This window comes from Centropristis striata, chromosome 2 (assembly GCF_030273125.1).
Source record: "Centropristis striata isolate RG_2023a ecotype Rhode Island chromosome 2, C.striata_1.0, whole genome shotgun sequence".
NCBI lineage: Eukaryota > Metazoa > Chordata > Actinopteri > Perciformes > Serranidae > Centropristis > Centropristis striata.
This window is the reverse complement of record NC_081518.1, coordinates 33361982-33388804: the sequence shown is the minus strand read 5'-3', so window position 1 is coordinate 33388804 and position 26823 is coordinate 33361982. Positions and strand designations below refer to the sequence as shown.

At 39.5% G+C, this 26823-nt stretch overlaps 1 protein-coding gene across 1 annotated transcript in view; it reads right to left on the bottom strand.

Moving 5' to 3' along the window:
• The window catches only part of tln2a (talin 2a), a 124740-nt gene that overhangs the window by 89405 nt on the left and 8512 nt on the right, over positions 1-26823 (bottom strand). Inside the window, exon 2 of the mRNA XM_059349220.1 lies at positions 6646-6693. The gene's annotated coding sequence lies outside the window, so the exon portion shown is untranslated. The remainder of the gene's footprint in view (positions 1-6645; positions 6694-26823) is intronic.

Below are 26823 nucleotides of genomic sequence, written 5' to 3'. Positions count from 1 at the left end.
ATATATATATATATATATATATATATATATATATATATATATATATATATATATATATATATATATATATATATATATATATATATATATATAGAGAGAGAGAGAGAGAGAGAGAGAGAGAGAGAGAGAGAGAGAGAGAGAGAGAGAGAGAGAGAGAGAGAGAGAAAAAGAAATAAAGAAATAACAATCTTCCTATTATAATAAAAATTATATTATTATTTATATTATTATAATAAAAAGTTGTATTAATTGTCAGAAAAATCCAACATTGTTCAATTTAACACACTCCCGGGGTCGGGATGCAGTTCTTTCAGACCTAACGGGGGCAGCATGCACACCTACAAACATTCTCAGTAACCGTTTAATGCCAAGGAAGAAGAAGAAAGAGGCCCACCAAGACGTAGTCTCAGCTTTGTACATCAGTACTTTTAAGTACAATTATGAATGTAGAATACTTTAACTTGTAATACAGTGGGTTTATGTTTAGGGTTGGGTACCATTTGAACCAATACCTGAACCTGGAAGTCGGTACATAATTCAGTAGGTAGCCCCAAAAGTACAGAGTTCAGTACTAAAACCTTTTTACATTGTGGAATTTAAACTTTTAAAGATACTTCTTCCTGCTGGTCATGCTGGAGCGAGCACTCCTCCACCATGACAAACATGTATTTGAGTGTTTTTTATTCTATATGGTGGATCAACAAGGGCTGAGGCAGAGATGTTTGTCAGGTTATCTCCTGGCATTTTTTGGTCATCTGTACCCATGTCACATAAACACCCCTAAACCCTGAAGTTGGGTGGGCGAATCAGAAGGAGATGGGAAATCGATAAATCCTGCCATGTACTAAAGGTCCACATAATCTCTGTGCTTTCATGTGCATTTAACGGATATTGAGAAGAATGTCTTTCTTGTGGGACTTTGCAGTGTAGTTAAGGGCCATGGATAATTCTGGCTGTCAAACCAAGATTTAGCCTGAGCCGTTTCACCAATAATAATTCTACTGTGCTCTGCAGTATGAAGAGATATTTGAATACTGTGTGGATGAATTGCATTTGCTATAAAAAGCTATTAGAATCAAAGGTGAGAATCAGATGACGAGACAGTGAGAACAATGCCATTAGTGGGAGTCAGTGCCGCTACATTAAAGTATTGACATTTCTGCAGATATAATGAGTATAAAGCATGATAATATGGCTGCAGGTCACAAAGAAACAGGAAACGACTGTGGGTCAATCAATATCAGACCAATATTGGCCCATTATTAAGAATCTGATATCCTCTCATGATGGCACTACAGTCATGAAAAAAAATAAAAGACCACCTTTTTCTTGTTAATTTTAATGTCTGGTACAACTAAAGGTACATTTGTTTGAACAAATATAATACCAACAAAAATAGTGACATTAGAGCTAATATCTAGCCATTTTCCATGGTTTTCTTGATAATAACCAAAATCATTATCAAGAAAACCATGGAAAATGTAGATATACCAGGCATTAAATGAACAAGAAAGCAAGGAGAAAACAAGGGTGGTCTAATAATTTTTTACCATGACTGTATTTCTCTTCAGAGGGTTAACACAAATTAAAACATTCAACCTTTTTGATTTTTTTTGTAAAAGTGGTTATATTCAATAAACATCTCCAATCAAAACATAACACTGGTATCTTTTTAGGACAGAAAAAAAATCCAAAGGGGACACCAATGGTATCTGCCTGGATTCGATTGCCAAGGGGGGCAGTGGGTCTCTGGACTCTGAGGGCTGTTCTATTTGGCAGTGGTGCAATTGGGATTACACAACCCTTTGGATAGGACGGCCACCCTGCCTGGAAAAACAGGTGATTCACTGCCAGCTGCCGTGGGGGAGGCCTCGGCCTGTGGCCTTGGTCATCCCCACCCTCCTGCTAAGATCACTGCTTACCAGTAAAGTGTCTGTCAGTGGAAGGAATGCAGCGATAGCGTGGAAGAGACACAGTATAAATGTGGGAAAGAGCCAGTCATGTTCCAGGCCTGGTAAGAGGCACTGGCACCGGTTCTCATAAAGTGAACCAACAACAAGTTGACCAGATTAGTCATTCCTAGGCCTGTGAGCAACACCACAGTCACGTGACGCAACCATGGGGGTGAGGTCATCATTGTCAAAACCGCAATGCTTTTTACAGGGTCAACCTCCTGTTTCCAGTGCGAAATATATTTGAAAACAGAGCTATAACACACATGCCCAGTCAGGAACACAGCCTCTGATTAGTTAAGTTAAACTCAAGACATCATGGGGATTGTTAACGGACATGTAACGACAGCAATGACTGTTTTCAACACACACAAAAATTGATCAATAAGAGATTCAGTGTTGGATTTATCATTACGGATTAAGAGTCTCAAAAAGGCTGGATTAAAGCTTCTGAGTGACTGGAATGACATAACGGTACTGTTAGCCTCCTTAGTTGCTAACCTACTCAGCTAACCCCTTTAACTTTTGTAGCAGTTGGGAAACGACAGAAAAGATTTGGTTGGGGTAGTCGGCGGAGTCAACCACAAAACCACGGGGCAACGCTTCATTTTCACAGCGGTGTTAAAAAACCCATAATGTCTCAGCCCGAGTCGTGCCACAGCCCTGAGGGTCACTTCTACTGACATTAATAATATTTCAACCATCAGGCCCAGTTATCATGGGTTGACCCTTGGATATACGTTTATTTCATGCTCTGAGGTGATTTTATTAACATGAAATAAAATAGGGAAATGCATAATGCTGTCAAGCGAGTTGATTTTGGTTCAAACCTGCTCACAGTGTAACATCATCTCCTTGTTTACAAAGTACAGCCCAGCAGAGCTTGTTTAGGGAACAGCTGACAGACTAACCACATCCTCTCAGTCCATAAACAGCCAGCGTAGAGAGCTGAGCAACAGACCCAGTTGTCATCAGTTTTGATTAATGGATCCTTAATGAGGTGGAGGTAACAGTGCTGCTTAATGATACTGCTGTGTTGACTCAATAATTCCAAAACATCTGGTCCTAGTAAGATGGGGCCTTTACAGTCACCATAGTGACTAAGGTCTGTGTAAACCACGACCACACATATAAATATCTCTATATTCATGATTCCTAATGAACAGGGGGCTCAAGCCACAGCTCAACACACTGCAGCAAAGGATACCGTTTTACAAACGGTCTTAAAAGTCTACAGTTAAGACTACGTAACACAAAATATTCATAATAAAAATGTGCAATGATCTGTTACACTGATCGTTATGCTCTCGCAGACCCTCTGAGTTTGGATCTGGGTGCAGTCCCAGTCTGCTGAGAAATACTGCAGAGTGGATCCTGGCTGGGGCCCACTGGCCCCGGTCCAGAAGGATACACTCTCTGAGTCTAAACATGAGGCGGGTCAGGGGGAGAATGAAACTCTTCAGCCACCTTCAGCACAGACAATTCTCTCATGGCAGAGCTGTTTAGTTGCACTTACAGGTCTATAAAATTTAATACAATTTATCAAGTTGGAAAGAAAGTGGCTGATACCACATCACCATCCCTCAGAAAAAAAACATCAAATTAGAACAACCCCTCAAAGATATGCCATGTGGAAAAGTTGGGTTGTTTAAAATGTAATAAACCTACTTACATAGTAATTATACTCGACATAACTCGCAATAAACATGCGCCAGTTCCAATTAAATGATTAATTCATCCTGCCTGAGGAAATAAACCTAACATTATGCCTACAATTGTAACAAAAAAAGTGTTTATAAATATCCAAATGAGGTTTGCAGCTGCCCAATCAATAGCTGCAACTCTAAGTCATTTATTATAGTCAAAAAACAAAATGAGGCGCTACAGCATTCGAGACTATAATTTAATTCTTTCCAAAATGGGTAAATTATAGAAGCTGATTTGCTGCCAGGTCAGACTGCTCCCCTGCTCATCTACTGAAGCAAAATCCTTAATTAAAACTAAAACAAACGGTTCAAAATGTGCTCCCAATGCATATTTTTCATTGATGAACAAAAGTAATAGGAAAAGTGGCAGATGCCCTGTGGTCATATGCAAAACAGATAATCAGATAAGAGTTATGTAGCACATTTAGACAACACAAACTATACTGTAATATTCCAGTGTTTGTCACACCACGATTTCATAAACTCAGGCCATGCTTGATCAATCAACTGTGTGCAAACAGACGGGACAGCAGACGACTGGCCCAGGCTGAATGACCCCATTGAGTAGAGCCACGACAGATACAGGGCAAAGCTAGATAGAGACTTCAGACATACTTCATTGTACTTTTATGACCAGATTAATATTGAAAATAAGGTTAACAAAAACGGAAAGTCGGTGGATTGAACTGTATTCCACCACTGTCATTTTTTTGTGTTTGGTTTCAAACACTCTGCAGCACACGCCGTCAAAGCCAAATGGGAAAGGAGCTCTTTTCAGCAGACACGTATCGAACGCCAAACCAGAAAATTGCTTGCATCTTACGACTTCCAAAACCGATATTTAAACTGAAGTCTTATTGTATTTTAGCTTTGGGCTCAACACACACTTGTTGTGGATGTTTAGTGAAGTTTGGCATGAGACATTAGAGTTTGTTAATGAACAACAAGCTCATTAAACCCCTTAACATTCCAACTCTGGCAAGTTGTTATAAACCTCTAATAACAATGAAATCATTGAAATTATCAAAATGTCTACAGGATCATCATATACTTATGATAAGAGTACATGGAAGCCATTACCATGTTTTATTATGCTTCCAAATTGTGATAATATTTTTTTACAGATTTGTTTTTTCTTACTCGTGAATTCATTAAAATGGATACCCCCTGGGGGTATGTGAAGGCACTCCAGGGGGTACGTGAGATTTTAAAATATACATTTAAAAAGTAGCATCCATGCAAAAACCCTTAAAAATAATTATTTAATAAATATTTTAGAAAAATATAAGTATAAGTTCATAAAATGTATTTTATATTCAGTAGGCTATTCAATTTCATTATCCTAAAAACTGAGTCTCCCCCATGCCAGGATGGTTCGACCCAACCTGTCATATGCCACCTGGTATCACCTGTCAATCACTTGAAAACTCAAAGATGGAGTCGTGGTTGAAGCGTAGCAGTTATAGTTTTATGGTCACTGCTTTTACTACATTAGTTTGAATCACTACATTTTAGTGATGAGAAATGCAATAAATTTAGTCATGGATTATTAATATTTAAAATGTTTGAAAAAGTTTTTTTTTTCAAATGTTTGAATTTTGTATGTGTTTATCAGTTCCAATATTTAATAAATCAGATACTGATGGCACAGCGCTCTGTTTTTAAGATGCCTTGCCCTGGTTAGGGGTACTTGGCTGAAAACCTATTTCACAGGGGGTACATCACTGAAAAAAGGTTGAGAACCACTGGGCTACATAATAATGAGAATGAATATGAAACAAAAATTAGATCTAAAGTAAAAAATAAATCCAGTTTGATTTGAGATCAAACACTAAGCTTGTTTACAAGATATTTAGTCAATGCTGATCTATTACATGAAACCATAAAGTGTATCTTTGGATGGATGGGGAAAACAAAAACATACTCAATGGAAATGCTATTGACTCTTCCAGTTCATGAAGAACCCATAAACGGTTATTGATTATGAAATAAAAATAAAATAAAATAAAAGAAGAAGATTCAAAAGTCCAAAACACTAAGGGGTTAATTGTTGGAAAAATAAAATGCACAGCAACTGTGAACCTCATTTGTGGAGCGGAGCATGGCTACAGTGAGAGGCTGGGCACCAGATGCTGCCAGTTACTGTAATTGCCCTTTGAAAGCAGCTCATTGAATCAGCTTGATAATGTACATTATGCATACTGTCATGGAGAGAGGCAGATGTTCAGGCACACAGTTTAGTTTTGCTTTGTTTGTTGCTTTTTTGTTTTGTTTTTTTTACAAATTCTATTGACTTCAATTATTATCTTAAAGTAATAATCAGCTTCTTTTGTATCCACACAAGATATGACATGGTAACCAGTACAACTAGAAAGCCTCTTTAAGCCAGGTCTGTGTGACTTACATACACTCCACTTAGGAAACAGAAAAAAAATGGTTTAATTTCAACAACACACAAGATTGACATGATGCATTATACGTTTGAATAAGTTATTCAGTTGAGGAACTGTATGACGCAGGTCCAACACCTTGCTTTAAATGTGTTGTGTAAGTGGAAAGAGTGAATCATAAAAAGATAAAAACAGGAAACAAACAGACAAAACTATTATGTGCGAGAAAATACAGAGAAACTGTAGCTGCTGCTGCTGCAATTAAGAGCAGTCGAGAAAAAGCAAAAAGCCTTCAGGACATCATGAAGAAAGATTTGAGACCTTAAACTCTTTCACAGTATGCTTCCATATGGTGCTCTGACAGCTGGAAACTACTCCTTATTCTAATAAGTCTCGCCAGCAGAAACATGTAGCAGACACTGACTTTGATGCAAATGTGTGATTTCACAGCTTAATTCAACTGCATGAAAAGCCAAATTACATCTTTTCATCCTCTTCTCTTCCGTGCAGACTGTAAGTGATGCTGCACACCATCTGTAGTGCTGAGAGTACACACATACATGTATGTAACAACATCCTCCATCATCAGCTTCTTACCTTATTGAAGAGGAAAATGCAGCCTTGGATGTCTGCTGATCTTCACAGCTGAAAAAACAAATGGTGGACATATGTGAGACAAATGTACATAATATGTGTATATACAGTAGATTCAAGAAATGGATACCACACTTAACACTTTTAGATGTTTGTATACGGCTATGCCGTATGTGGCAGCACATGAGCATAACTTAAGGCGAAACTAAATTAAGATATGCAAATTAATTAGAATCTTACTGTCAAGAAAAGGGAGACAATTACAGCTGGTTAAGTTGATGACTGCAAATTCAAAAAGCACGTTCATCAAAAAAACACAAAGCATAAAAGATGCTTCCAAACACCCCTATGCAAATAAGGTTTTTCTAAGCAGACTAGAACAGTTCAGGAGGAATATAAATTATTAAATAGTAATACGATTTTTAAGCTACACAGAAAAATGTATATGCTAGATTGCTATTGGTGGTTGAGCTTAAATCAGGTGGCCTTGCTGGAGGCCAAGTCAAATATTTACAAAAAAAGATTTGTACAGCATTGTTATCAAGGCCACTCAGGTCATTTCTTTAGTCGATCATATCGGCTACATTCAGCTCTCTCAAACTCACATCTTTTCCCATTGCACTCCAGGTATGGCAGCTTTTAAAAACACCCCACTGTGCTCTAAAACACTTAAACCTGCCCCAGCTACACAATGTTGTAACAACCACAGAGCAGAATGAACAAATAAACAGCTGTCAGCACTTTTTTAGAATGATATCCAACTGACAGTGTTCATCAGGGAGCCATAAGAGTAAAGCCTTCTGGGGCTTAGGATTGGTCACTTTACAGGGTATTTTGCACCTCACATTGTAAGACTGCTGCTGGCTGTGCCATATTATCAGATAAAATAGAAACAACTGCTTGTTCTTCGAGAGTCTTGGTAAAAATCAGCCCTCCATTATCAGTATATTGAAGACTATGTTAATTGCAAACCTGGAAGACACTTTATAGCCAAGTAGGCTGCATGATAGCAGCTGTAACACAATCCCTGTTGTCACAAAATGTCCCTTTTTGGACTGTACAGCTGAATCTAATGAAGGTAAACCGTCAATGTCAAGATTAAATATGTTGCACTTACAGTGACATATCTGTTGTGGAAAACAGCCAAATTAGTGTAAACTGTTAAAAAAACTGACTTGCTTTTTCTAATTAAATTGAACATTTTACCTCTTACCTGGACCGTCATTTAGATTTCCTCGAGTATAATGGACTATGGCACTTGGCTTATGGTGCTGAAAATGCCAGAAAAACATTTAAATCTGTCTTGATTACTTTCATGTATGAACCATTTTTTCTACAAGGCTCATACTTGTGACAGCACAAGATGTAGTCATTAATGGTGACCTCCTCATCTGAGCTGTAATGTTGGCTAACTTGCTAGCTGGTTATGAGATGCTCTTCTGCGTGGTGACACAATTGGTGGGTGTAATTTGGTAGAAAGAAAATAGTTCCTACAAAAAAATTCTCACAACAAGGTCTGTGGCTTGTCCTGAGTGACAGGGTCATGATTTCTAAAAAGACATTTCTGTTGAGTTTTTGAAATGTATTCATTTGGTGCTTTAAGCACCACAAGCCAAGGGAAATCTATTTCCATTATATTTGAGAGACACCAACATCTCTACTGCCAATATCTCCAACACTTGGCAACTAACACCAAAACAATCTAGTCTGATAAATAGAACTCCAGGTAAGAGGAAAAAACTATGTACTGTCCCTTTAAAAGTGACAAGAAGAGTTAAGAACTTCAAAGGTGAGATTCTAAGTCACGTAAAATAACCTGCAGCTGTGGCTTGTTTACTAACGAGCTAATAGCTACATGTCAGAATTTCTAAAGAGCATAAAGACTCAGTCCACTCTCTTCTTTTTTAATATGGAAATAACACAGAGCTACTTTCTTTCTTGCCGAAAAAATCTTTGGCTGATTGTAAAGAACACATTAACCAGACAACAGCTAGGGAGTTTTATTTTGTAGTTAGGTCTACTCCAAGAATGAGCACTAATTAGCTACAGGTGTCTTAAAAGTGTATTGGTGCGTTTGAATGGGGATGTGTTTAACATGTTTATGAGATGTCATATTCAAGACCTGGGAAGTTAAAACATATCTAAATGTTCAGAGTTTAAGAGTTGTGGCATGTTGATGACATCTTTAGAAAATAGCAAAGGCAATGATGTTTGTTTTTGAGTGAAAGATAAGTTAATATATCGTAATTGTAGTCATATGGAGTTTGCCTACATCATTTTACAATATGTTGATACTCTTAATGGCCATTACACATTAGCATTTCCTGCATTAACGTTACATTACCTGGTCACTAGAAAAAATTAAATACATTATTAGCCTAAGTGGCCTCTGGACATGGTGCCGTTGAAACAGTGTCGCCACAATATGACCTAAAGAATGCTTAGCATCTTGTGTACATGAATTCCTGTGTTTGATTTATATGTTCACAAGTTCAATTTGAAGGCAGTATACAACACAACAGTGACAATGCCACATAGTCAAGTATGGTCTGCAGTCAGTTCAATATATGTGGGATTTTGCTGTAATAATAACCAATAGCAGTGTGGGTTATTCTATCTGTCCAGGCTGTACAGTACAATGCCTACAGCCAGAGTTAATGACACGGGCAGCAGCCGCTCCTCTGACAGGTTGGAGACTGATGGGGGACAAGTGAGAGACACTCTCAAGGTGGATCATTGGAGGGAAAAGCAGCACAGTGCAGACTCCCACTGTCGTGCAAGTCCTCTCTCCCTCGGGAGTTTCTGCACACACTGCAGTTACACCAACACTCACAAACACTCAACTAGACTGTGCTGTAAGCAATGATTCGTCAGCCATGCAAACCTACACACAGGTAAAGCGATTTGTTGTCACACACAGGACAGGTGTAACAGGATTAAATATTCGTCAAGAGAAAACAGGGCTGCAGCATGTTAGTCATTCAATTAATCCATCCAGGAGCAAAGAATTCCAAACAATGTAATGTGAGAGGGTCAAATCCAAACAGCTGCATTGTGATGAAAGAAAACATCGGCCGCTAAGGATCTCTATCCTGATTCTGATGATTGCTTACTCATCAGACTCCAGCTCAGCGTTAGCTCACACAGCTAGCAGCAGAAACCTGTCCCTTAAGTGTCACTAACTCACTGACATTAGCAGGGGAGCGTCAAGAGGTTTTGGGTTTCTTACTGGGAGGTAACCGATTCACACAGTAGCTCACTTTTCAAATTTCACATTTCACTGAGGAGATCAAAAAATGATAGGGTACTGTAGTGTGTATTAACTAAAGTACAAGGTTAAGAAGTGTCCCAGCATTGTCACACTCAAATTGGACAACTCACCCTTTGAAGTCCCACCCCTCGAACGCAGACAGGCCAATCCTAGTGTAGCCTTGCAAGCTCCAACCACGATCCAACAACTATAAATCTCTGCTCAATAGACTCTTGCAATAGTTTAAGGTCCTCTTTATTTAGATGCTGGTTTTTCTGCATTTCAAGCTAATAATGGTTAAACATTGTGCCTGTGTGGAGCATGTGTAACAGTCAGACTCGTTACCTGGAGAGGTTGGAAGGAGATGAATGATAACATGGGGCTAATATTGGCAGACTACAGCACATAGTTAACCAGCACCTATATACTACGCTAGCTACTGAAACTATACTGAAGCTCTACTGAAGTTATACATACTGTATATACTTTTTAAAAATTGTAACAGTGAATAAACAGTGTTGCTGTTTATTCACTGTAATGTAATGATGTTGTGGTTGACTTTTACATTCTGATCTTTAAGCTTTCTATCAGCTTTGTGTCAGCTTTCTTGTCAAAATATCGCTAACATTTCCCACAATACAACTTGCATGCCAATAGTTTAGACAGAGATTCAGACAAAGATACTCTATCACAAGAAGATGACACATTACAAGCTGCTACAAAAGTATGAAATTGTAAACATGAGTGCGTCTCCACCTTGCTCATTTGCAAGTGTTGTGAACATCTGGCATAATGTATTGATATTTTTACAGTCATATTTAGAATTACTAAAATGAATTAGCTAGAGCATTAGCTAGAGCGTAAATGGTTAGTTTTGCTAACACCAAGTTGCTAAAACAGATCCTGGTCTCAAACAAAGCTAGTTTCTTCCCCATTTGTTCATCCGACGATGCCACTATAGTGTCAGAATGTTCCGAAGATATGAGGCTTGGGAGAAATGTGTCTGGTATTTTCTTCTAATCTTCTAGGGAAAAATTATTCCGTTGTCTCTAATTTATGTGTGTTATGCTAGTGGTGGCTAATGTAGCCTTGATCTGCTGGCCTCAGACAAAGATGAGGAGCGGCTCCAATTCCTCATCCCCAGATTTTTTTCATTTTCAGACTTTAAGTCTTCGGCTCCAACTGTGATGCCTCGACTGACATTTGTTTAGGTGGAAATTCTTTCAATCACTCCACAAGCCCTTTAAACAGATTTTGCTGTGTAAAGATGTGATGGTGGAGTTCCCCTTTAATTTGAAAGACAACAGGAACTGGCAGAGTAGCAACATGTGTGATTCAGTGTTACTTTAACATTTATAAGATACATCAAATGGTACTTAAACTGTATTCTACAATTTTTATACTCCATAATAATGAGTGGTTATGAAGGGTGCCAAGTAACAGGGCCTCACATTGCATTAAATCCACATCAAAACATTACAGGGAAACTTTCTTACAGATCAAACAACAAAACAATGGGAAAGGAATCTCTGCACAGAGCTGAAAATAATGTGACTAAGGAGAAATTCTAAGCCTTTTGCCTCCAGGAAAAGAACCATGAACACCTGAATTAAACAAAACATGCTAAAGGAGAGAGAAACCTAATCTCACATAACTTAAGAGACATTTGCATTCCTGTAATTGTCTTCTATGAGCCTGAGGGGAATTGCTTTGAGCAACATCCAACATGCTTGGCCTAGGAAACACCACCAAGGGCTGTGAGACATCTAAAAAAAAAAATCTAACTTAACTCCCACTATATCTTGTTAAATTAATGCTTGTCAGATCTTTCAAGAGTAAATAAATGACAGGAAATATGGCTGGTGAAAAACAGAATGGGAGGGGAAACTCCTCTGGTTCCCTGGAGTTTCCAGAGGTGGATCGCAGGGGCACATCGCCACTGGCAATCTTAAGGAGCACAATATGCCACTGGAGACTTCATTGTTCTGTCCGTCCTGCAGTTTCATTAATCACACGCTGCAGAGGGGGGACAGAGTGGGGACAGGTCAGACAATATGGTGCCTGCCTGAGAAACACATCGCTCCAGCTTCAAAGATGAGGCTTTAATAAAGCTGCCCACTATGACTTCTCAACATCTCGCACTATCAACACAGCTGGATTACAGACGGGTCAAAGTGGCGACTCGTATTGTTTACCAAAGGGGTGTGTATGTGTGTGTGTGTGTGAGAGAGAGAGAGAGAGAGAGAGAGAGAGAGAGAGAGAGTGAGAGAGTGAGTGAGTGAGTGTGAGACAGAGAGAGAGAAAGTAAAATAAAACATGTCCACCAAGCAAAAGCATGAATTTGAATTCACCCTAATAAACTGATTTATTGCCCACAGTTTTTGCCATTGCGCTGCTCTGCTAAAAGCTAACGGTAGCAAGGTGCTGAGGTCCTTTCTGTAGGCCACAATGGCAGCTGCTTACTGACGGGCAAACATTACAAACATTTGTCCCCAAACTTCAAAAAAATTTCACAAACAGCCTTTGTTGCTTAGAGTTAGATGAGAGGATCAATATTATTGTATATACAGGTGCATCTCAATAAATTAGAATGTCATAGAAAAGTTAATTTATGTCAGTAATTCAATCAATCAAAAAGTGGAAATAGCACATTTTATAGAATGAAACATTTCATGTCTGGATTCTTATATATATATATATATATATATATATATATATATATAAGGTTTTTGTCATTTTATTTATTTATTCTATTGTTTGCGTGTTTGTTTGTTGTCTTTTTTTTTTTTTTTTTTTTTTTTTTTTTTTTTTTTTTTTAAATTGGACTGAGCCAAGTTAGCTTTCCCCCCATTTCCAGTCTTGCTATATTCATGTGGGGTCAGAATAATTTATTAAATTAATTCCAAACTGGGAAAAAAGAAAACTGGACTGGAATGCCCCCATTCCTCAGAATTTTAACTCTGAAAGTCATCAAAAAAAGTTGGTACACAACTTGTCGGGTTGATGTCGTAGTACACAGAAACATGGCAGAAGAAAATAAAAGCTGGGTTGATGGTAACATCAAGATGGTGGATGTTTTATTGTTTTTTGTAATATGGAATTAGGTTTCTGTTTTAGTAGAATGTTGTTGGAATTGGTTGGAAGAGTTATCTATTAGCACTAATCCTGATAACGAGTCAGGTAAAGCAATATTTCAGTGGTTTTAATGAATGTACTGGTGCAGTAACAGGCTAGCTGAGACAAAATATTACGTGTTGTTTAAACCATAGATTATAAATAAGGGTTAAACGCTCTGAGAAATGTAATACAACACCATTTTTACCATCTTTAACTTTTTGACCTATCAAGTATCAAAGTTGGCTACAACTTTCAACCCAATGCTCTACATCAGGGGGAATCCTGCCTATTGTGTACTTAGCCCAAAGAACATTAATATACAATTCATTTAACAGAAGCACATGAGGGTCTGAAATCCATCCAAATGTGGATCTAGTCGAACATTCCTTAATTTAGTACACATTAGTATGATAACTGGCTCAGTACAGTCATTCTGCTGAGATATAACCATCTCTGCAACCATGTCCTTAGGCATTAAACATTAGCATCAAGGACAGTACAATCATTCCTCCTCTGTTCTATCAGCTACAGTACACTGCATCGATGAGACCTGAAAAGACAGAGTGAACCTTTCTGTGCCATACACAACTCATCTAACCACAGGAAGGACTGCTTTTACAAAACACAATGAAACTTGAGGAGCAACACCAAGAGGAAAACAAACTGATGCTGCTGCTGCTTTCCAATTCTCTTTAGCAAGGGATTAAAAGCCCCAAATCATGGCAAACATCAGAGCTCAGCCTTGCAGCACAGACTGACCAAAGCCCCATAACTAATTCTCTGGTGTCTTCTGCTGATCTTATGGATAAGTAGCAAACCCACATATGCAATTAGCTAAATGGATCCATGGGATCTGGGCTTAATAATGCAGGTGGGGGGGAAATTTCCTAGTATGGTAGGGATTCATTACCCACTGCCCTCTCACTGGGAGCCACCTGTTTACAACTGTACTCTTCATGTAGAGCTTATTAGCCTCCAGAAAAAATGAGACTTACAGAAAAGTAGAGATAGGAAATGCACCCATGTACCACTACTAATTAATGGAGTATACATATAAGTATAAATAGTTATATTATAAGTAATCAAATATTCATATTTACTGCCACCTGTGTGAAGCAGAAGATGTACCCTTGCACAGAAAATATCAGCAAGAATTTCACAATCTAATGACAGCAGTTTTCCGCAGAACCCAGCAGTGCACCGCTCCCAATAACAGTCCTTAGAAACTCCATCTACACAAACACAAACCATCTGCTCTCGCTGTGTTTGTGTGCATATGAGTTCGCAATATATTTTCGACAGCAATGCAGACTGTGGGGAACTGACTCCTGCAGCAAAGATCACATCATGAATCAAGAACAAGGGGTCACAAAAACGAGTCATTCACTGACCTGGAAAACAGGGAATATTGATGATATTTTCCCGTTTCCTGGTTTGTTTGATCAATGCATAATGGCTGCTGCAGAAAAGAGAATGAGAGCAGCTTTCCATCATCCTGTGCAGTTAGTTTTTCTGCTACCAAAGAATCACAATGAGGTTTTGATTGAGGGCCTCAAAAACATTAACTAGAGAGCATTCCCCAATAGCATAAACCCTTCCCTAATTGCTACTGCTTACTTTCAGCACCCTTGCTTGGACTACACACATTCAAACATCGACTTCATTTTAATCTCAACTACACACTTGTTAACTTTTGTGACTGCATCTTGCACAGTTTTGTGGCTACCACATACAAACTCGATCCACACAGAGAAATACAACAGCAATAGTTCCTATTAGTTTAGCATAGTTCCTATACTGTAAAATATATTCTGCTGTATAACTTACCTAGATAGTATCACAGACAGTGATACAATCAACAAGAGCAGGAGCGGATACACAACATGATCTAAATATTGTGGTTAACGAAAAAATGTAAGAAAAGACCCACTATTGACACAGCATAAGGAGATAATACTGTGTGGGACAAAAATAGTGACAAATACCCATCACAATTTCCTGCAGCCCATGCAGATGGCTGTTTCGTCCAACAAACACAAAAAGTATTTGGTTCATTTGCTTACACAGCAAATGGAAAAGTGGAAATACAAAATTTAGCATTTCTGCCTGAAAAGCTAAAAGGGCACCAGGAGAGTACAGATCTCTGTCAAGGCCGTGTCCTATCTTGACATGTTAACTAATTCATGTATCAGCCCTGTGATTCAAAACAGCTCCAAAGTTTCATGGGTTCGTCCTTCAGCCATACTACACCCTTCTACCAAATTTCATTAAAATCAGGCCGGTAGGGTTTTAGTAATCATGGTTACAAACAAACAAACATGACCTTTGTACAGTTTGTATCTGTAATACTACAGTAAATATTCCCAAAGCCTCATCTATACCTCTCTGGGGTTTGGGTTCTCTTTCATGACTTCTTTTTTCCCTTTTTTGGGGGGAGAGCTGAGGACATCTGGAGAACAGCTGTTGCTTTGCATCACATACACGGACACACACACACACGCAGTTGTTACATAGCCTCCCCATCAGAGGTTACGGGGTCAGGAGCCCTGTGTCCAGACGTACCATTTAATCTGCTCAAGGTAGAGAGAATCTCTGGAAATCAAACACCAGGCAGCCACATTAACGCAAAAATAGGCACAGATCCACACACACACAAACACACAGCAGACAGAGCCCCTCCGGTCTCCCTTCTATACAAGGCAACTATTCGACCCTCTCTTGGGAGGCCAGATACTCTCAATGATTAGTCCTGCCTCTCCAAAGACGGGGGGGGGGACAGCTACTAATTCAATTACACAGACTCTCGTCCCTCTTCAGGCCGACTCCCAGTTCCATGAATGGAATCAAACCCATCCAGCCAAGTTGGGGGTGGGAGCGGAGAGGCAACAATGTGTTTACATTTGGTTTACACTTGTTTTCTTTTAGCTTGTGAGAGGGCCCCTGTGTGTGTGTGTGTGTGGGTGTGTGTGTGTGTGTGTGTGTGTGTGTGTGCAACTGTGTGTCCTATTGCCCTTAGTTTGAACACTGTAAACTTGTGTGATTGTGTGACTGAGAGAGTTTCATAGGCTCTCTGACAAGCATAAAAAAGGTGAAAAACCACAATTTTTCAAGGTTTGCTGGAAGAGTCTGTGGTCAAGTTCCATTAGGGTTGAATATTAGCACTGGAATTCAGAATGAAGGATGGTTTTTCCTCTGGACAACTCATTTTTTTTATACCACAAGATTAGCAGACACTGGCACCGGCATAAACCCAGAGGGCTTACATTTCAGTGGTATATGAAGCAACAGAGACAGGTGCTAAAAGGCACACTAAATTGGAAATTAGGGGATTATATGAGTTGTTCCTTATAGCCTAAAAACAAATTTGCATACCATTTGAAGTGATAGCTTTCTGAAGCCTATATTCTGCAATAATAGTCTAAGGAAATTGCATTTACAATGTTCCTCTCCTCTGTAGCAGTAAACGAAATGATGTCAGCTCTGCCCTGTGTCCCATCTTCTAAGCAGCCACCATACAATGACAACTGAGAATGGCAAAAGCATATCCTGAGCTGGTAATTTAATTGTGAGAATGCATTCATGGCAGAAATTGAAATTTAGAGTTCATAAAATCAATCCATTAACCCTTTAAATACTGTTTGCAGGCTGCATTAGCAACAGTTTGAGGCAGTTTCACTCGCCATTAAGGCCAGCATTTCCAACATAAATGTTTTACTTGTTGTGCATTATCACCCATTTCCTTTTTGTTACTCATTAACCAGCCCTCGTCCCTGGGAGAAATGCTGCCCGATAGAATTCCCTTAAACTGTCTGACCCTGAAAGGCAGGTCATGCCCTTCCCTCTTCCACAATGTAAGAGAGCAGCATTCACAGAAAACGAGCGAGCTGAGGGATAAGAGGCTAAATTGTATCCGTCATCATGGGCGAGAATGTCACGCAGCAGGACTGTGTTGTGATGAAAATGAATACCACCACAAGCAATTGCGCACTCATTGAGGTCAAATAATCTACCCGGGAACAAGGTTTCCAAGGAAGTCTACTGAGGTTCGGAGCTGAAAAGGCTGGGACCTAGTCCAATGTCTCAGTCGGGAGATGCTGATCGTGGAGATGTGAGCTGCCAAGCAGTCGTGGCATAGCAGAGCAGCTTGAATCAAATCCCACTTTCACGCTCCAGTATGATAGATGCTGTACTCTGGTTACACCGCTTGGTCAATTTGCATGAACTCCAACACCAACAGGAACTGAGGTCTTCAATGTTGCCACTATGCACTGCCAATTGGCTTCATGTGTAACAATAATATTTACTACAGAAGAGGATTGGGGTCCGGTAGGAGAAAAACTTGAGAGAACGTCGAAATGACAAGAAAAAAGTTAAAATATGATTTTGAGAATAAAGTCAACTTTTTTTTGTTCAGTAAGGTTGGAAAGATATTCACAGATTGGTTGTTCCCGTGTCAATAAATCATCAGAGGAACTTTATTTCAGGGAAACAGCGTCTATCTGAACAGTTAGGGAGACTGCAAGCTACAATCTGATTAGTGTAGTTACTAAAATCCCCATTCTTGGTAGTAGGCCAGCACAATTACTATTTTGTGAAAATCTGCCTTTATGCAATTTATGTTAATATTTTGGACATTTACTAGAAGTATTGAGGAAAATCAGATTGTAGCATGCAGTCTACTTTACCGAACTCAAAAAGCTGTATGCATTTCGACTTGACATTTTTTCTCGATTTTGTATTTCAACCTTATTCCTCTGCATTTAGAATTTTTTCTCAAAGTGCATCATTCATTTTTCTCCCCTCCTCTCATTATTTTTTTTTCATTTACCATTAGAGCTGATAAAAACTCGAGCACAACAAAAGGGTGCTCCATGAACAGAATGGCATTACAGCTAATGACAATTCTATTAGTACTATTCGTGTCCGACTTGATTTGATAGAACTATTCATAACATTTTTGGCCACCTATTACAACACAATGGGTTTCCCTTCATGCTGAACTTCACATATGGACAGCTGATGTCTTCACTTTTAAACTCATCCCAACAACCAACCTATAAAAAACACAGAAAGCCAGAGAGGCGAGAACATCATTTACAAGATGCAATAAATCATCAAAGCCCAGTTTAAAAAGGCAGAGTCTCACTCTGGAGCAGATTAGGACAGTCCGGCCCTCTTCATGAGCTCCCGGACCTAATCTTCTTTTGCATCTCAGCTGCAGAGATATGGGAGTCCTCTAATCCGCTCATTGGCTGGACAGCTGCGAGCAGACATTTAACTGTCTGCTACTGTAGCTCCAGCCGCTTTGGCCTACAAAACCCGATTCAGTCAACAGCTATATGGATTGACATACATCTTAATTAGGATAAGCACTGCTCTGCCATCCCTTATCTTTTCCATTAGCAGCTTTTGCAGTTAAGGTTGATTTTTTTTTTTTTTTTGAATGGATGAGTGCCTCTCCAAGTGTGGCACCCCTAACATTTTGAAAAAGTCCACTGAAATTCCAGGGCTAGTTGGTGTGACAATAATTCCAGACAGGTAAGCCAAGCCGCAGCCAGGAGAACCAATTAAAAAGCAGGCTGGTGGCTTAGGGACACAAGAGAAGAAGACAAAAATGACACAGGAGGTAAACTGCCTTACAGGCCTGCGGCTGCCCATTGTTGGTGAACAATCCGGAGACTCCAAGCCTGTTTTTTCCATGCTGTCTGCAAAGTGAAAGCCTGGCCGCTTGCTTGTCAGTTCTATTGTTAGGAGCAGGCAAGAGCCGCTCCCCATTCACCTCATATACATTAAATACTCAGCATTGTTTGGGGAGTCAGATGGCAATGGCAGGCACACATGCTCAAGAATGTGCACACACACTTTCTTTTAAGATTCCATCCCATGAAGACTGAGAGCTTGGTTGTAATTTGAAATGGTTGCAGCAGATTTAAATGGTAAATGGCTTGACTTTGCATCGACATAAACAATGTAAAAAAGACCAGATCATCAGTAAAGGATCCACTGACAGTGTCATATCATAATGTCTTTTCACAATATGTGATCTTTGCAGTGAACATGTGTTTTTTTGTTGTCTGTTAAACCCACAGACTGTATAAGATATGGATGTAGTGTCAGTGAAGTGACCAATAGGTTTCTGAAGAGTGAAATCAAGCCCAAGCTGGTTAGTTCCCATGGCTCCTGCCGTCGCCATCTTGGAAGTACCTGCTGCCTCTTCCTAACTTCTGGCTAATCCAAGACAGGGGGGGAAGCGGTGGATCGAGGGTGTGCTGAGGTGGGCTGAATAAAGCTGCGAGCCACTCAAGCGACCATGCCCTTAATAATGCATATGTTTAGGCTTTCATTTAAATTAAAGGGTGAGTTATAATACTGCCTAATTTTTTGGACTAACTGGGCGGAGTCAGGCACTGCCATGATGACGGAGACTACGTCCATATTTTATACAATACGTGGTCCAACTGTTATATCTGCAGAAGAATATACAATGTGAAACAGCTTTACTACTCCTTATAGCTTAAAACCTATAACCTAAAACACAAATGCAATCATTCTGGTTCAAAGCCAACTGGTCCTCTGACAGATATAAGGCTTGAATCATGTTACCAAACACGCTGTGGAAAATCCCTCCGGAAATCAGGTTTTGGTGGAACAATTTAATAATGTTAAACTGGTTAAGGTGCTTAATATAATGGCAAATTATCTGTGTCAAACAACCTTACACAACTGCAAAATGCAGTCATTATCTGATTAATCTGATTATCTAAACGTAACCGAGATAAACAAATGGCACACAATGTAGGTTACAACATTCCCAGCATTTTCAGTGTGAAAGAATTGAAGTGAACATTATCTAATATTTTAACTAAACATAAACAATCCCAGGCCAATTATGTCCAATAATGAGTCCTTGCAGGCAAGTGACAGTGATAGTAAACTGCAGCTAAATGAAGGTAAGGTGATGTATTTCCAGTCATCACAAATCATGCACGCAGAGTCCATTTTTAAGATACCCAGACGAACGCAATGAAAAAAATTCAAAATGTCAAGCAGGTAGTGTGAATATTCTTTCCATCAATACACCACCCTTCATCCATTCACCAGATGTGCGTGTGCTGATTTACAGCCCACAGCAAGGCAACCTGTGTCATTTCATCCCTGAGACTGGGTTGTAGCCAAGGTGTTGACATGTTTGCTAGCCGCAGGGTTGAGGAGGGATCGGGCAGGGTGGTGAAAGAGAGATAGTGGTGAGAGAAACTAAAAGAGGGGTAGATTCATGTGGCAGAAAAAGAAAAAGTGAGATAAAGAGGGAACGCGTGGTGGTGGATTGAGCTGCTGAGGTTTGGAGGGGGGACGTGTGTGGGGGGGACGGGGGGGTAGACGGCTGCTACTGTTTCCTGCTAGGTCAGCACACTGGGGCTGGTTCCAGGACGGCTTATCTTTCAGCAGGAATACCACAGGCGCACCAAAGGCAGGGACAGGAGGGAAGGAGGAGAGCTGCACTATGAACCCAATGCATGCTGCAGAATGCTGGGATTACTACAGAGAAGATGACAACCTCCACTCGAAAGAATCAGATTTCTAAGGGAGGACTTTAACACCAACAAACACTGTGTGAAAGGAGACAATTAACAGTATTCTTAGAGTGCTATGCTCTATTTTAAGCTTTGTAGACACTTCTCCACCATGAAGGACAATGAGCAGCTATCAAGCTCCATTGAGCTCAGGGGAAGTATGAGTGATAATTATCTATGAACAACCCCTTTCACATTCAAGTAATGATGTGATCCATCTTTGCTGGCCAAAGCTAAAGTTCCCTCAACAAATGGCCAATGAGATTTTTCCATTGGATTCTGGATTTTAATTGTATTGTATTTAATTGTAATTGTATTAATTGTATTTGCGATATCCAAATCACAGGAAGGAGCAATATTTGTTTAAGATATGTAATAAAATAACTTTTGAATTAAGTATCGTTGTGCTGCAAGATGTCCCCGCCAGCTAATTGTTTACTACAGACTTGAGAAAAAAAATCTGTTTAGTAGATATTTGGCAAAAAAAAAAAAAAATCACACCACCATTATTTTATGGTTTCCCGCATGTCTTCCCCTCTGTCTCTCCCTTCACTCTGTCTCTATCAATAAAGCCCAAAAACGGCCAAAAAATCTTTAAAAAAAAACAAAACAAAAAAAAACTAGGTTTGCCTTGTTCAAAAAGGGGTGATAAAGGGGGATAAAGCTCTTAATCTAACTCTTTAGCAAGAAAGGAAATAAATATTTTAATATTTTCTATTCCTTTAGTATCTATCCACCTGCCTATTAACGTTTGTAAAAACAGCATGCCAAGTACCACCTCTTTATCCACTCCCATACAACGAGGGTGTGTCGACTCCTTGGAAGCGTAGCTGCTTTGTAACGGTCCTGTGGGGTGATCGAAAGTTGTGGAATGCATGGCAGTCCTGTGCGCAGGGAGATGCCAGGTTGCTCAGGAGCATTCACCTGCTCCCACAGCTGCATCAAAGTGAAAGGCTTGGCAGCACAGTTAACTGAGCTTCAATCAGGGAACAAGCTGCACTTGACATCAGGGAAAACAGATGAAAAACAAAAATCCCATTTCCCATCTGCCACTTGTAACTGGCATTTAAATCCACCATCCTACTAATGCATGTTGCCAATTCAAAATCAGTCTCTGCATGATCATTCCATGAAGAGCGGCCAGCAATAAATTTCCCACCTGCCTACCAGCCTTACAAACACAGATAATCTTGTAGCAAATTGAGAGGATGCCTGAATTTAATAGTATAAGCAACAAATGGAGAACTTGGTACTCCAAAGGAGAGGCATCATTCAATCATGTTGTCGAGGAGGTGAAGGGGTAGGTGGGGATACCCCCCAAGTAATTTCCCTGAGGGTGTGCACTGCACCAGGGAGATAAGTAACCCAACTGAGGACAAGGCTGGCATTCTACCCCAAGTCCAAAAGACAAAACTGCCGGAGTCCATCTAAAGAGAGGAATCTGACAATGCAGCAGTTGTCTCGTTGCCAGCTGGAGAACAAGCTCCCCATAGACACGTCAATATGAAACACTGTGCGCACCAACTTTAAGCTCAGAAGATTACCATAAACAATCTTATTTTAAATTGGCAGAGCAGAAAAGACTGATATTGGATTATCTCAATTAAATGCAAACTGGGACAGAAGCGATTATGCGAGTGTTTGCAGACAGCAGCCTTAGAAAATAAGTATATAGTGCTTGTGAAGCATTAAATCCCATGCTTTGCATTAATCCGGCACAAAGAAAAACACCAACCAGTTGAAGGTAAGGCCTTGTTAAACTGCATGCAGTTCATTTAGAGTGTATTCAATGAACTATTTATTTCAGAAGTAAACTCAGCAGCCATGCTGATTATACAAAGCTGGCAGTGGCAACTGAATCTGAGCATTGCAACTTATGACTTCACTACTGGCGACCCCCATCCAATCAACAACTGTACTCCCAATAAACCTTAGTCTTGTTAATAAGTTACTATAATGGGGATTCCATAGACAGACAGTCTCATTTAGGTTTAAAGTGGAGACCTTGGACAGAGTTAGCCTCATGGTAAACATCAGCGGCCACCTCCAGGCCTGAAAAGTAAAGGGAATTCGGAAGTGCCTGAAACCTGTGTTCTTTCTAATGGCCAGCAGGGGGCGACTCCACTGGCTGCAAAAACAAGTCTGATTGAATGATAGTCAAAATCACCCAACTTCTCACTTGATTTATTATCTCAGTTTAATAATGTGTTTATGCTGGGAATGTTTTTTATTTTTCTCTGCTTAAGTGAACATATTATTAGACTTTTATTTAGCAGTGGGTGACCTATTTGTGTTTTTGTTTTGTTTTGTGTATTTGTTGTTCGCTTCCATTTTTATTTATTTAATTATTTATTTATTTATTTTATTTTATTTTATTTATTTTTTTTAGTAATTCTTCTTACTATTAGTTATTCCTTATCTGATTTCATTTATTTTATGTATTATTTTTATTTATTTATTTATTTTTTACTTACACTTGACACTGTTTTGACTCTCGTAATGTCATCTCTTGATTTTGTTATGTCACTGAAAAATCAATAAACAAATGTTTAAAAAAAAAAATGTGTTTATGGTCTCAATCACTAGTTTCAAGTCTTCAATACAGCATGATGTTTGTTTCATAGAGAAAAATGACAGTAAGGTAGGGTATGTTGTCCACATGGCACACTGTGTGTTTTGATCTTAGAACTCTGACAGCATGTTTTCAGTTCATCATAGTCAATTGCAACATTTTGGTCACCTAAAAAAATCTTGTTCAGGCCTTCAGTTGTACTAAAAGAACCAGCTGTTAACTGTGATTTGATGCACTTTGCTATTGAAGACCTCCCCCAACCCAGTAAAAACAAACAAAAACAAGATGGTGCCAGCCTAAATGCCAAACTCGAGGCTTCAAAACCCGTCATCCACAAACTAATGGGAGAGGTCACAGTGACTATGTCTACTTTATTTATTCAGTCTAAAAGGTAAAATGAGGTAAATAAAATATATATAGATCTCCTCACCAAATTCACACACATTCATTGGAGATGTGTCTCTGGACAGGAGCACTTAAAATGTCATGTTGTTTGTAAATGTGTTGATAATACAACACAGACACACACAGGTAGCCCCTTGAACAACTTAACAGCCATTTGACAGCTGGCACTTGCAAAAGCCAACCTGCTACGGTACTTTCTAACTTAACTAAGTGGCTCTTATGTTCTAGTAGATCAGAAAAAACATCCAATCCAAACAGTAACATTTTTGTTGGGAGTCCCTGTTTGGTTTCATTCCCAAAAATACATTGAAGCTACAACTAAGACAAACCAACCACTAAACTACTTATTTTGCTTTACTACAAGTCAAGCTGTTAGCAGGTGGGTGAACTACCTCCAGCACTGCTCATGACTCTACTGACAATGTCCCCCAGACAAAGTGATCAGGAGGCAGCTAATGTAACCACTGTATCCTTGTGGCTAGCTGCATTAGCACGCATTGCACATAGCATGGAGCACAGATAAAAGGCTATTTTCAGCCACTTGATTAACACTGAGCTTTCCACATGTAATGTAAGCCAGCTGCCAAACTTATAATGCTGCCCCTAAAAAGGAGCAACGTTTACAGTGCACCATAGCAGAGTACACTCTGTTTGAGTGCTGTCGTCTTCTTTCTGTCCACATTTTCTACTCTGAGAGGCCTGGCAGCACTCCCATGTACTCTCCCTTAACTAATAAACAAAGAATGGTTTCCCTTATATAGCTCTATTCAAACGCTACAAGCTCCACAAGCAACATCAGAGGCTCGCAGGGAGGTGGGGAGTGAAAGCATGTCTGTTCCAGACCGAGAGATTTCAGCCAAGGGCAAGGAGCACTGACAGTATCATTGTGTAACAGTTGTACATTAAGAGCCACTTCAAGTGGTGCATCGTCCAGGTTGGATACGTCTGATGGTGCTGCAGAGTGACATCCAACACAAAACTATGTGGAGGAGAAGTGTCACACATCAAGAAAAGGAAATGGACTAAATGCTTTTTGGTTTCGTGGTTAAAAAAAGAAAACCATTAGTTCATGGACTATGATCATTTCTGAATGGTATGACAGGAGAAATGATAGATGGGGCTAATCCTGCCAGTTCAAAGTGTGTGTTAAATCTTTTTCCCCTGCTTGTGGTCAAGTGTCGCTCTGTGTGCTGGTGCCATGCTGTCAACATGCACTTTGCACCCTGATACACTGTATGACAAAAGAGACAATTCGATACTCATCACTGCCAATGAAACAAGACAAGCACAAAACAAAAAAGAACCAGCTAGTATCTGTCAGACCTATCATGTCAGATCTGTATGGCCAACACTAACATGCAGTCTTCTCAGGGAACAATAAACTTTCTTTAGCAAATAATTTTCACTCATCAGGCAAAAAAATGACCTTTCAAACACATTTAGTCACAAAGAATTATAAAAGAGAGTCTTTTTGAAGAGTAGGCGGTGCCTGATGCATTTGAGGAACTCAATTAGCTTAAGTACTGTAGCATATTAATTTATAGGCTCCAACACTGCATATTAAGATATGTTAGGGAGTGTTTGTAAAATATCCTCCTTGAATCGATAAAACACTTCCCACAGCTCAAAAGAATGACCAGAATGATGTCACACCAGGATAATGTCAGGATGGATAGCCTTTTTTATTAAGTGCTGTCTTGGACTAAAGCAGTGGTCATGGCGCAAAGTGACATTTGCTCATCCACATCAGAGAGCTATGTGAGCTATGTGATGTAACGAAGACAAGCAGGGCTAGTTGGTGAACATGCTGTAGCTAGTGAGTGTTTCTCCCCACTGTTTCACCTCCCTCACAACTACTGTGTTGTGTTGGGCTAGAACTCGTTATCTCAACGCATCCTTGTGATTGGATGCTATGAAAGAATGATGAGATTAGCAAGCAAGCTAGCTAGGTAACTAGACAGCTGCTGAGTAACAACTTTGTTCAGCTCATTGACTGAAAGCAGTGTAGCCCGAAAGCATGGTGGAACAGTCCGCTAGTTGGCTAGCTAGCTTGCTAATTTGGCCATGCTTTCCTGCTACACTGGTTAGAGAAAGTGAGTCAAACTGCTTGCTGTTGGCAGCACTCAGTCTAACGGTCCCTCCGCCTTAATCCAGATGCTGCCATCTTCATATTCTCTCTACACACCATTTCGTTGACTAAAAAGTTATTAAGCAAGAACACAGGTTTTAGGCACTTCCGAATTCGTTTTTCTTTTCAGGCCTGGAGGTGGCCACTGATGTTTACCATGGGGCTAACTCTGTCCAAACATTACATTCTCTTATTAGCTTAGCTGGGTCACTAAAGAGACGATAAGTTTACAGTTTTGTAAAGACATGTATGTACCATAGTCTCATTACTGTCTGCTAACCTTTGCCCATTCGTAGAACAATTTTCTTTTTTCATTTTCTTTTTATCTTAATTTAATTCAGCTTGTACAGTCTTACACATTTCATATTTTTTGTTGGTTATACCACCAAACAAAAATATCAAAAACTACCAAAAATCCCAAAAAGAATAATACAATGTATAAGGAATAGATATACAATAATTCAAACATAACAATACGAGTAGCAGGGAACCAGGGGACTTACATAGGAGCCGATACTTTCGACCTAAAGTCGGTTCTATATGGGTTAATGAACTCAACCCATCCTTTCCAGCACTTTTTAAATACATCACTCTTGAGTCTCAAGGTGAACATCAATATTTCCATTACAAAGATCTCATGCATCACATTGAACCAATCTGCTTATACTGGTGGCTCTTTTCGTAATGGTTTTTTTACTGGATCCAGCATTATTTAAAACATGTATGTATTCGATAAGCCAAGCTGTTGAGGGGGCATCCTTCCCAGCTACAATATCAGAAACCAAAAGTCAAGCTTAATTTCTAAAACTCTTTCCTTGCAATCTCTGACCGTCTTCCAGTAGTTATTGATCTCAGAACAGTCGAATATGCGATAGTGGGTTGCTTTTGCAGTTCCACACTTTTTGTCTGTCTCTCTTTGGAGAGCTTTAGAGCTGGGGTTACAATTAAACTCTCTCCAGGACAATGAGTTAGTTGATTTCCAAAGTTTTTCATTAATGTAGAACAGTTTTAACTCCCACAGAGGAGGTTAATTATTAGTAAAAGGTGCAACACAGCTAATATGCTATGATAATTTCTTCCATTTCAGCTCTGTTCCCTCCAAAGCTGGCGCAGTAAAGACGGTTTAAAATTATTAGAG